At 64.5% G+C, this 11,066-nt stretch overlaps 1 protein-coding gene across 1 annotated transcript in view; it reads right to left on the bottom strand.

Moving 5' to 3' along the window:
- Positions 1 to 10,579, bottom strand: part of GLI1 (GLI family zinc finger 1) — a 41,770-nt gene extending 31,191 nt beyond the window's left edge. Inside the window, exon 1 of the mRNA XM_048832182.2 lies at positions 9,937 to 10,579. The gene's annotated coding sequence lies outside the window, so the exon portion shown is untranslated. The remainder of the gene's footprint in view (positions 1 to 9,936) is intronic.
- Between the last annotated feature and the right edge of the window lie 487 nt (positions 10,580 to 11,066).

Below are 11,066 nucleotides of genomic sequence, written 5' to 3'. Positions count from 1 at the left end.
TGAGTAAATGGGGCGGCTACATAGTCCGTGAAAAGTGCAGGTTACAAAACGTGCACATGTGACCCCCCCTCACCCGCCCCGATCCCAACCCGCAGGCCCTGCTAGCCCGGCCCTGGGCTCCCTCCACCCCCCAGCCCTGCCCCCTGAGCTCCTCTGATGCCCCTTACTCCTGACCTGCAGCCCCTGCTAGCCCGGCCCTGGGTTCCCTCCACCCGCCAGCCCTGCCCCCGCCCCCCCCAAGCTCTGCCGGTGCCCCTCACTCCCGACACGCAGCCCCTGCTAGCCCAGCCCTGGGCTCCCTCTACCCCGCAGCCCTGCCCCCCTGAGCTCTCCCAGTGCCCCTCACTCCCGACCTGCAGCCCCTGCTAGCCCAGCCCTGGGCTCCCTCCACCCCCCAGCCCTGCCCCCTGAGCTCCTCCGGTGCCCCTCACTCCCGACCCGCAGGCCCTGCTAGCCTGGCCCTGGGCTCCCTCCACCCCCCAGCCCTGCCCCTCTCTGCCAGCTCTGCCCGCCCCCATCCCTCTGCCTCCCGGGGTGAAGCTTGAGGGCATTTTTCCCTCAATTGTGAGCATTTTTCCAGATGGCGCAGCCCCGCCAAGACAGGGTTAAGGGCCCCCCCCAGCCCCACTGCTGGGGGACCTGACGTCAGGCTGGATTAGGCCAAGATCCCAGGGCCTAGACGGCTGCTGGCCCGGCAGCCACAGCCACCCCCCTCCCCCCCCAGCAGCCGCTCAGTGACCCGGGGTCGGCCAAGTGCCCGATTGGTTTAACCCTGCGTGGCCTTAGGGAAACCGCTGCTCCGGCTCCTGCACGGATCGGCCTTCCCCCCGCCCACGGAGAGCCAGCCCCAGGGCTACCCCCCACTCCGCAGGGCGTGCCCCAGGCATGGCACCGCCCGGCCTGCCAGCCGCACACATCCAGTGCCACTCCCCAGCCACGCTGGTTGCATAAGGGACGGGAAGATGGGGGCAGCCCCTGGAGAACGAGCTTCCCCGGGCCCCCCCCCATGGGTTTCCCGCGCCCAGAAGTCACTGAACGACCGGCCAGGGACCAGATGGGAGCCAGAGCCCCCTAGAGGGGACAGGTCCCATTTCCCACCCTCCTGAGCCAGCCCCTGCCCCGGCGGCAGACCCCCCCTCCCTCCCCCACATGCTGATACAGGCTGGGGCTGGGTCACGGAGAAAAACGAAATCACCAGTGAGCTGGGGCTGGGGGACACTATGGCCAAAAGCCCCCGAGGTTCCCCGGGAAGGGCCACGCCGGCCCCTGCTCTCCCTGCCCCGAAAGAGGCCTTGTGTCTCTGTCCCAGCACCCCCCCGCGCCTGACCCCTCCGTGGGGCCGCCCGCCTCATTCAATCCACGCTGCTAATCTGCCCGGGCCAGACAGCTGCCTCAAAGCCCCTTGCTTCAGGTTCAGGGGCTCTGAAAGGAGCTTGATCCCCATGCCGGGGGAGGGCCGGGCACCGGTTCCAAGGTGGTCCGCTGGCCCGGTGGCTGGGAGAGTCGAGGACGGGGCTGGGGCCGGGTCAGCCAGGCCAGCGCCGGGCCCCGGTGTCTGCAGGCACCTTCCCCTGGACTCCCCTCCAGCAAAGCCTCTGGGGCTCCCCACTGCTTTCATAGGAGACGCCCCCTCCCCCCCCGCCCTCCTTGCTGACCTGCAGAGCAGTCGGGGGGCCGCCAGCATCCCACAGGCCGGCTGGGACAGGGCCGCCCATGAGTCTGTCCCCGCCCCAGCTGCGGAGCCCAGCTGCTTGAATGGGGAGACTCAGGCCCCTGCTCCAGAGACCCTGGTTCAGTTCCCAGGCGCCGGGCATGCACCCCACTGTCCTAGCGACGCCCTGCATTGGGGGCTGGGGGCCCCGCGGCTCTGAGGGGCTTTGCCCCTGGCCCTTCACCCCTCCATTATCCTCCTGGGCAAGCCGGTAAAGCCACGTGGGGCCGGCCAGCTGAGCTCCCGGCAGTGCCCAGTAAGGGGGCCTGGGTGGGCTGGTACCGAGCTGGGGGATGGCACCCCTCCCTCCCCCCGGGCCACCCAACAGCTGGAACATCTGGCTTTGCACCCACATGCAGTGACACATGGGCACGTGGCACACGAGACCTGCGCACACGGAGAACTACAAACACCCAGACCTGCACGCCCCCCTACACGCCCCCCCCTACACACCCAGAGACCTGCACACCCAGACCTGCACGCCCCCCCCTACACGCCCCCCCTACACACCCAGAGACCTGCACGCCCCCCCTACACGCCCCCCCTACACACCCAGAGACCTGCACACCCAGACCTACACGCCCCCCCTACACACACCCCCTACACACCCAGAGACCTGCACGCCCCCCTGCACGCCCCCCCTACACACCCAGAGACCTGCACACCCCCCCTACACACACCCAGAGACCTGCACACCCAGACCTGCACGCCCCCCCTACACACACCCAGACCTGCACACCCACACCTGCCTACACACACCCCCCTACACACCCAGACCTGCACGCCCCCCTACACACACCCAGAGACCTGCACGCCCCCCTACACACACCCAGACCCACACGCCCCCCCTACACACACCCAGACCTACACACCCAGACCTGCACGCCCCCCTACACACCCAGAGACCTGCACACCCAGACCTACACACACCCCCTACACATCCCCCCTACACACACCCAGACCTGCACGCCCCCCTACACACACCCAGACCTACACACCCAGACCTGCACGCCCCCCTACACACACCCAGACCTACACACCCAGACCTACACGCCCCCCTACATACACACACTCAGAGACCTGCACACACCCACACCTGCCTACACACACACCCAGACCTACATACCCAGACCTACACGCCCCCCCTACACACACACACTCAGAGACCTGCACACACCCACACCTGCCTACACACATACCCAGACCTACACACCCAGACCTACACACGCACACACAGACATACACACACACACCTACACTCGCACAGATGTGACGGGCGCCGGCCGAGCTGGGGGGGCAGAGCCCAGGGCTGGGCTGGCAGGGGCTGCGGGTCAGGAGTGAGGGGCGCCGGCCGAGCTGGGGGGGCAGAGCCCAGGGCTGGGCTGGCAGGGGGGTGCGGGTCGGGAGTGAGGGGCGCCGGCCGAGCTGGGGGGGCAGAGCCCAGGGCTGGGCTGGCAGGGGGGTGCGGGTCGGGAGTGAGGGGCACCGGCTGAGCTGTGTGCAGAGGACCCCAGGACCAACACCTGCCCTGTCTGGTCTCCGCTCCTGCCCACCCAGCCGCCCGGCTCAGCCCAGGACCAGCCCGTTGCAGGGCCGGGAGCCCTCAGGCCGGGTGTGCCAGGCGGCAGGGCCGCCTGCTCTTGCTCGGTGGTCCGGGGGCTGCGGGGGGACAGCCACGCTGCACATGTGGGGCTAAGCATCCGCCTGGCTGGGAGTCCACCCGCCGGGAGCCCCTGCTGGCCCAGCTCCCTCCCACGTGGCCACGGGGGCGGGACCTCGCTCAGCGTTGCCCCTCCCCTTGCCCCAGACCCTCACGGGCGAGGGGCCTGACTCGCAACAGGCCGGCAAGCCAGGAAGTCCCGCCTTGCTGAAGGCAGGACATCCAGGTAGGGTCACACAGCAACCAATCAGCCTTGCCGGGGCAGTGACAACACCTCAGGTCTCGTGGGATGATGGCCAAGGGGTGGGTGTCTCCCCCCACAGGGAAGACAAGGGGGTGGGGATCAAACCCCGAAATCTCAGCGCCCCCTATGACGGATCACCATAAATATCCCAGTTTCTCTGTGGTCAGCAGCTCCTCCGCCCCGCTCCGAGAGGCACCTGTCACTGACGCTAACGAGCACCAATCTCGGGAGCTCCAGACCACATCCTCCTCAGAGCCAGAGAATGGGGAGAGACTCTTGGGGTTTGTGGTCTGTTGGACCGGTCCAAGTCCCCCACTCTTACTGTCCGCATCTAATTCACAACGACTTCCCCGGTTAGCTTGTGGAACTCATTGCCACAAGAGTGGGATGCCAGCGAGGATGGGGAAGGACAGCGTGATGCTGGGAAGGGGGAGGGGGAGCATGGGGGAGGGATCAAACCCCTCCTGCTTCGGGGCAGGAAGCCTCCTATCGGCAGTTCACCCCACAAGCGCCTCCTGCAGGAAGCCAGTGGAGGAGACAAGAAACTGGGCTTGAAGCCCCTGGGTCTGAGCCAGGAAACACTGCCTGGCCGTTCCTACGTCCCTAGACACCAGCCTCCCGGCCATGCCCCAAGCCCGGGTCCCACGAGATCCGTACCAAGGAGCCCGCAGAACCACGCAAACTGGCATCGCCATCACACCCACTCGGCTCTGGAACGCCCGGCACCGAGGGATGATAGTGGGTCGCTGGGTGTAGTCCTGGCCTGAGTGTTGAGATCCTGGGAGGGGGGAGCCCCAAACCCCCCCTGACTCCGCCTCATCCCCGGATGTGGAGCGGCCGAAACTCGGTTCTGTTTTCGCTGCTTCTTCCCCCTCCTCTCAGCTGCTCCTCTCGTTACTCTGCAGCTGGGTGGGGGTAGATGGTGAGGCGACACCCCCTTGCTAGGTGCCCTGCGGGGGGCTCTGCAGCCCCTCACCTCCGCCAGGAAGCCATCGCTGCAGCCTTCTGGCACTGGGGAAACTGAGGCAGAGCGCAGGCAAGTGACTTCAGACCCACAGACACGCCACATGTCCGAGTCAGCAAGAGAACCCAGCTGCCCCCACAGGAAGGAGCTGGGCAGAGACGCTCATAAAGCCAACTTGGAGGGGATATTCCCCCTCCTTCCCGGCTGATTCAGGGGGAGACGCACCAGCTGGGATGCCTCAATGAGGCCCCAGAGCAAGAACAGGGCTGGAGAGACGCCCTCAAGGGGATGGCGGGGGGGACGACGACTGTGATTTAGGGACAGTTGCTCCCATGCGGCTGCCCTCTGCATGGGAGCCCACGGCACAATGGGGCTGGGCCCCTTAGAATGTAAAAGGTCACCCAGCTGCCACCAGGTGTGGGCTGTTCCCAGCCCCCACCCACCCTCCCAGCGGGCATCGAGTTACGGGATTCTCCAGCTCCGGGCTCAGCTCCAGCTCCCAGCCTCTCCCTTCGTGCCCCATGGCCCCGACATGTTGCAAGGTGTCTACAATGAATCACTGCACGGGACGGAGGCTTCTCTGAAGCGGGCAGCCTCGCCCGGCTCGGCGTGCCACATTGCCAGTGGGCCAGGTGCCCGCCTCTGCCAGCGCCCCTCATTCCTGACCCGCAGCCCCCGGCCAGCCCAGCCCTGGGCTCCCCCACAGCTCTGCCGTTGCCCCTCACTCCCGACCTGAACCTAACTGTACCAAGCATGTGATGGAAATACCCCGCCCGGTTGAGCCACGGCCAGTTCACGGGCTGTGAACCAGCAGCCGCCCTGAGTGCATGTCTGAGACACCGGGAAGGGCTGTGATCAGAGGCAGCCTCCCTCACAGCTCTGGAGCTGCAGACCCCACGCGGCCTGGGGTCCCCGGGCCCAGCGGCCCCCCGCTCGCGGAGGGCTGGCGCAGAGCTGATGGGAGCCTGCGCTGGGCTGGGGCCGAGGGCTGAGCCGCATGGAGCCAGATGCACAAATAAACAAGGAGCAAATGCAGATGGACGGCGGGTGGGGGCTGTGGGGCCCCAGCCTGAAGCCCTCACCCCTCATCGGGCAGGGTCCTCGCACCCCATTGGGCGCACCCGGCACCCAGGGCGCAGCACCGAGATCAGCTGGATCCGATGGGGCCGGGCCCCCTGCCCTGTGCCCAGCCTGGGACCCACCCCGGCTCCCACTTCTTCAGCAGCCAAAGACCTGCAGGGACCAACCAGGGATTAAGTGAAGCCTGAGTCACTGGCTCAGTGTCATTACCCCAGAGGGGCGAAGGGACTTGTCTAAATTCACACCCAGAGTCAGTGGTGAAGGCGTGAGCAGAACCCAGGCGTCCTGGGACTCCCCTTCCCCCCGGCTCTAACCCACTAGTCCCCACTGGCCTCCAGACCTGGTGATAGGACCCAGGCGTCCTGGCTCCCAGCCCGCCCTCCCCACGCCGCCCTGCTCTACCTTTCCACCCCCCAGCTCTTACGGCACTGTCAGAATAGCTACAGGTTTCTCAGTCCAAACGATGAGATTATTTTAAATTGACATTTTACCTTAAAAAACCCAGCCACCCCCAGCCAAGCCCTGCCCAGCCATCCTGCCCAGAACCCCAGCCCCCCCAGGACAGCCGTGACCCCCACACAAAGCAATAACTGCCCCATCCCTGCAGGTAGCTGGGGCAGGCCCCACCGGCTCCTGGACGCCATGGGACAGACCCTTCAGCCCGGATTCTCCAAAGGGCGCAGCGCAGATGCGTTACTTGGGGAGTGCCCGAGCAGGGGGCCCACGTCGGGACCCAGAAAATGAGGCCCATGGAGCTGAGCCCGGTGGCAGTTACGCCCAGGGAGCCGGGAGCCAAGCGGGGGCCTGGGTGCGTTCCTGTCCGGACATGAACTCGCACTGGGTTAGTTAAATGGGAGCAAACCCATTCCTCAGCGACTTTAGCTCAGAGGGTCTAAACTGGTTTAACAAGGGTCTTGTCTACATGACTTGATTTCAAGCCATTTCAGAGTTGCTGCCCTGCTTTGGGTTTCAGCAGCGGCAGTTCGCATCCCCCCGGTTCCCAGTCGAAGTGGGTGCGAAGCTGGACAAAGCTGCTCCTCTCCGGGAAGCAGCGCGCACCAGGTCCCTCTGTGTTCACCTCTTAGGGGGTCCCAGCCCAGTTTCCCCATGGAGATGGGGCCTCGCGAGGTTTGGTGAAACGGGGGCAAATGGAGGGGTCAGCCAACATCAGCTCAATCGAAATAAGGCAGGTACAGGCTGAAATCAGAGCATCCGCACTGCACCCCAGCGTTGGCTGCTGTGTCCGAGGCCTCAGACCGAAATGGATCAGCTGCCCGGTGTTACCTCCCCCGGACCCTTCTCCCTGGAGAGACAACGACCCGCGTGGGAGCTGGCTCCCCTCCACTGAAGCTTTGCTGCCCGCCTGCAGTGCGTCAGCGGGGCCTGCCCGGTTCCTAGCAGATCGGTGTCTGCAGTGCCAAGGCCGCCCGCGCCCCTGGCCCTGTGGCAGAAGGCTTAGCAGAGAGGCCGAGGGCTGGGTGGGCCACGGTGTGTGAGCTCCCATCAGGGTGGAGACGCTTGGGCAGTGTTTGTAGGTAGTGATCTCGGGTGGGCTCTGTGCAGCGCCCGGCCCGGCGGGACCCTGATCTCGGGTGGGGTCTGAGCAGCGCCCGGCCCGGAGGGGCCCTGATCTCGGGTGGGGTCTGTGCAGCGCCCGGCCCGGAGGGGCCCTGATCTCGGGTGGGGTCTGTACAGCGCCCGGCCCAGAGGGGCCCTGATCTCGGGTGGGGTCTGTGCAGCGCCCGGCCCGGCGGGGCCCTGATCTCGGGTGGGGTCTGTGCAGCGCCCGGCCCGGCGGGGCCCTGATCTCGGGTGGGGTCTGTGCAGCGCCCGGCCCGGCGGGGCCCTGATCTCGGGTGGGGTCTGTGCAGCGCCCGGCCCGGCGGGGCCCTGATCTCGGGTGGGGTCTGTGCAGCGCCCGGCCCGGCGGGGCCCTGATCTCGGGTGGGGTCTGTGCAGCGCTCGGCCCGGCGGGGCCCTGATCTCGGGTGGGGTCTGTGCAGCGCTCGGCCCGGCGGGGCCCTGATCTCGGGTGGGGTCTGTGCAGCGCCCGGCCCGGCGGGGCCCTGATCTCGGGTAAGATCTGTGCAGCGCCCGGCCCGGCGGGGCCCTGATCTCGGGTGGGGTCTGTGCAGCGCCCGGCCCGGCGGGGCCCTGATCTCGGGTGGGGTCTGTGCAGCGCCCGGCCCGGCGGGGCCCTGATTTCGGGTGGGGTCTGTGCAGCGCTCGGCCCGGCGGGGCCCTGATCTCGGGTGGGGTCTGTGCAGCGCCCGGCGCGGAGGGGCCCTGATCTCGGGTGGCACCTCCAGGCGTTACCATAACACACCTCCTGACGAGCCACGACAGAGGGATTCTCCCCTCCCCGCCCAGTCACGTCACAACTCTGTGGCAAGCCCAGGAATTGCTGATGCAGCAAAGTGGGGCTCAGGACCCCTGGGCTAGGCAGCAGGATTCCCCGGGTGGGGCAATGGCTGGGCACCTCCCGCCCTCTGGGAATGCTTCCCGGGGGCTTCTGGGAAGCTCATCCAGGGAGAGCGAAATCCTCGGCCTAACCCTGAACGGGCAGTGCCAGCCTGCCCGGCAGCCAGCCAAGGGAGCCGTGTCCCAGGGGTGCGGCTGGTTCGCGCCCGGGATCCACCTCCCACTGCCCAGGGAGGTCAGGCTCTGGCCGTCACGCTGGAGATGGGCCTGCAAAGACCCTCGGGCAGGGCATGGGCCGTGGGCAGCGGCAGGGGGGGCCCCGTGTCTCTCCAGGTGCCACCCGGCTATGGATGGGGTGGGGAGGGGCTGGGCCTTGCCCAGTGGAACCGATGGGGGCTAGATGGCACCTGGGTGGGGCTCCTGGCAGGGCCTGGGGCTCTGCTGGGGCTGGGCAGGACACAGGGTGCCACGAACGAGCGGGATGGCGCCCTCCTGGCACCAGGCGCATCGGGGCTTCCCACTGGCGACAGACGGGCTGCCCCAAGGGTGCCCGCTTATCACCCCGGCCCCATTGCCCGATCCGCCCCAGACGTGTGTCCCAATCTGGACGCAGCGCCGGATCCGTTGCTCCCACGCGGCCTCGGCAGCCACCCCGCTCCCTTCTCCTGGACCTCGGGCTGGAGAACGGGGGCCTCCCCACCCACCCCCAGGGTGCAGCCTGGCCCAGCACAGCCTTTGCCTTCGCTTGCTGCCTGCACCTGTCCCTGGAGGCTCCACCCCCCACCCCCTTCCTCCATCAGGTCGGTCCCCGCGCCGCCCACCCACCCAGCCAGCTCCAGCCTCTGCCGAGCACAACTGCGCCAGGGTCTCCCTGGGTGATCTCGGCCCAGCCACCAGGCGTGCGTGCGGGTCTCTCCACATCACAATAAAGAAACGCGCGATGTCACTTCCCTTGCGCGGAGCCCTCCACCGGCCCCTTCCCCCCCGGGATTTTCTGAACCTAATCTGAGCCCCCAGCCAGCTGCAGGAACGGGGCTCTCTGGGCCGCTCAGTACATCAGCACCGCTGGGTGAGCCGGGAGCGGGACGGACGGATGTGTCAGCCAGTCAATCCGGGCCTGCTGGGGGTGGGAGTGCCCCAAACAAACCCTCAGCCAAGCTCCACGGACTGGCACCCACCGGAGACCTGGCCCGACTTGTGGCGAAGAAGGAGGGGGAGGCCGCCCCCAGCCCAGGAATTGTTTCGCCAAGTTCACAAAGCAAAGCAAATTGCAGTGGTGCGAAAAGCAAACGCAGTAAAAGCCGGGGGAAAAGCACCTACTTGGGCTGCGTAATCCCTGCCTGACAAATTGCAATTTGGCAGAGTAATTTCCCCCCCTCCCCCCACTCCCATCTGATTTAATTGGATCTGATCCGATTCCAGAAGTTGGGAGCCTCCTGGATTGTTTTGCCAAAAGGAGAGGGAGGGAGGAGGGGAAAAAAGCAACTTGGTAACTTTGCAAAATTAGACTTGGATGAAGGGAAATTTACTGTCAAGTCAGCTGGGTTTTGTTGGCCATGGGGCACTCGGGAATTCTAGCTACGGTTGTGTTTTCCCCGTAGGCGCAGAAGTTTGGTGTCACGGAATAGCTACTCCCGCATCTTGTGGAGTCGAGAAAGGATCAAGTCTTTCTAAAGGTGTGCGTGGTTTTAAAAACACCAAAATTGAAGTCATTCCAGCAGGTCCTGAGACAAAGCGTCCCATAAGCAAACCATCCCCTTGAACCAGAAACCGTTCAGCTGGGCAAAATTCCTGCTCCCCCTCAAAACTGTAGTTAATATTTTTTTAAAGAATTATTTTTAAAAAATGCAGCGTACCTTTGGGAGCCGGAATGGGCTGGTAACTCGCGCTCCAAGGGAAGGATCCTTTTCTTTTCCTTTTTGATGTTTTCTCCCCCAAAATCGCACCCTTTGGTGCCTCGACGCTGAAATTCCACTTTTCGGGGCACTTCGCTTCTTTCCAGGAGAAAAACGTAACATCCAGAGAAACGATTAAAAACAAAATCCCAAACCAGCGGCGACAAAGATCATTCGTCTTCCCCTTCACAAAACTTTCCCCATCTTTCTTTTCCCTTGAAATCCACCAAAAGAAAAAAAAATGGTTAAAAAAAAAGTGATTTTTGTCTGCCCGACGCAGGCCGGGTTATAAATATTCCATTCTCAGACTGGAGCCCAGGACCACCTTGGAGAAGGAAGTCTTGTTTTTCTTTAAGAAACTTTCCCGATGATTTCTTGAGTCTTTCCACATGGGAGAGCGACTCAGTGTTAGGCTGCTGGGCTTTGATGCAGCGCTGGGGATTTGGGGGAAGTGTCAGGACAGACACACACACACACAAAATTCTCTTTCTTTGCCCCTTTCAAGTTGTGGAGCAGTTTTTCGAAGCTTTTTTTTTTTTTTTTAAGAAAAACTTTTAAGGCTGAATGTGGAGGAGGGCTGAGCTCTGTGTGAGGCTGTGTGAGGGAAGACCCTGGGACTGAATTCACACAGCATGCTGTCTACAATTTCAGAGACACTTTGAAAACCTGGGATGGATCTGTGCACACACACACACACACACACACACAGCTGTGGGCGTGCTCACACACACACGCACACGCACAAGGCAGCAGGAAGCCAAACCCTGCGGCAAACTCACAACTTTCCCCACCCAAGTGCCATCTCGGGGGGGTTTTCACGCCCACCGCCTGCCCGCCTGGCCCTAGAAGGCCGTTTGCGGTGCTAGGTGTTGTGCTTTGGACCCATCCAGCTCCCTGGGGCTGTACAGGAGCAGAGGAGTTCATGGGAAGAGGAAAGCGGGAGGGGGCATCAGGGCCACGCAGAAGTTTTGGGGAGGCCCAAGGCAAAATCTGAACCTGAGGCCTCCCACCCCTCCAAAAAAATACCCTGGAGAGGAAGAGGCCAGGGCAGGGCACTGGGCCTGGCTCCCAGTTCTGGGCAATGCCCCCGG

This window comes from Caretta caretta, chromosome 20 (genome assembly GCF_965140235.1).
Source record: "Caretta caretta isolate rCarCar2 chromosome 20, rCarCar1.hap1, whole genome shotgun sequence".
NCBI classification, from domain to species: domain Eukaryota; kingdom Metazoa; phylum Chordata; order Testudines; family Cheloniidae; genus Caretta; species Caretta caretta.
This window is presented reverse-complemented; position numbering and strand designations above follow the sequence as displayed.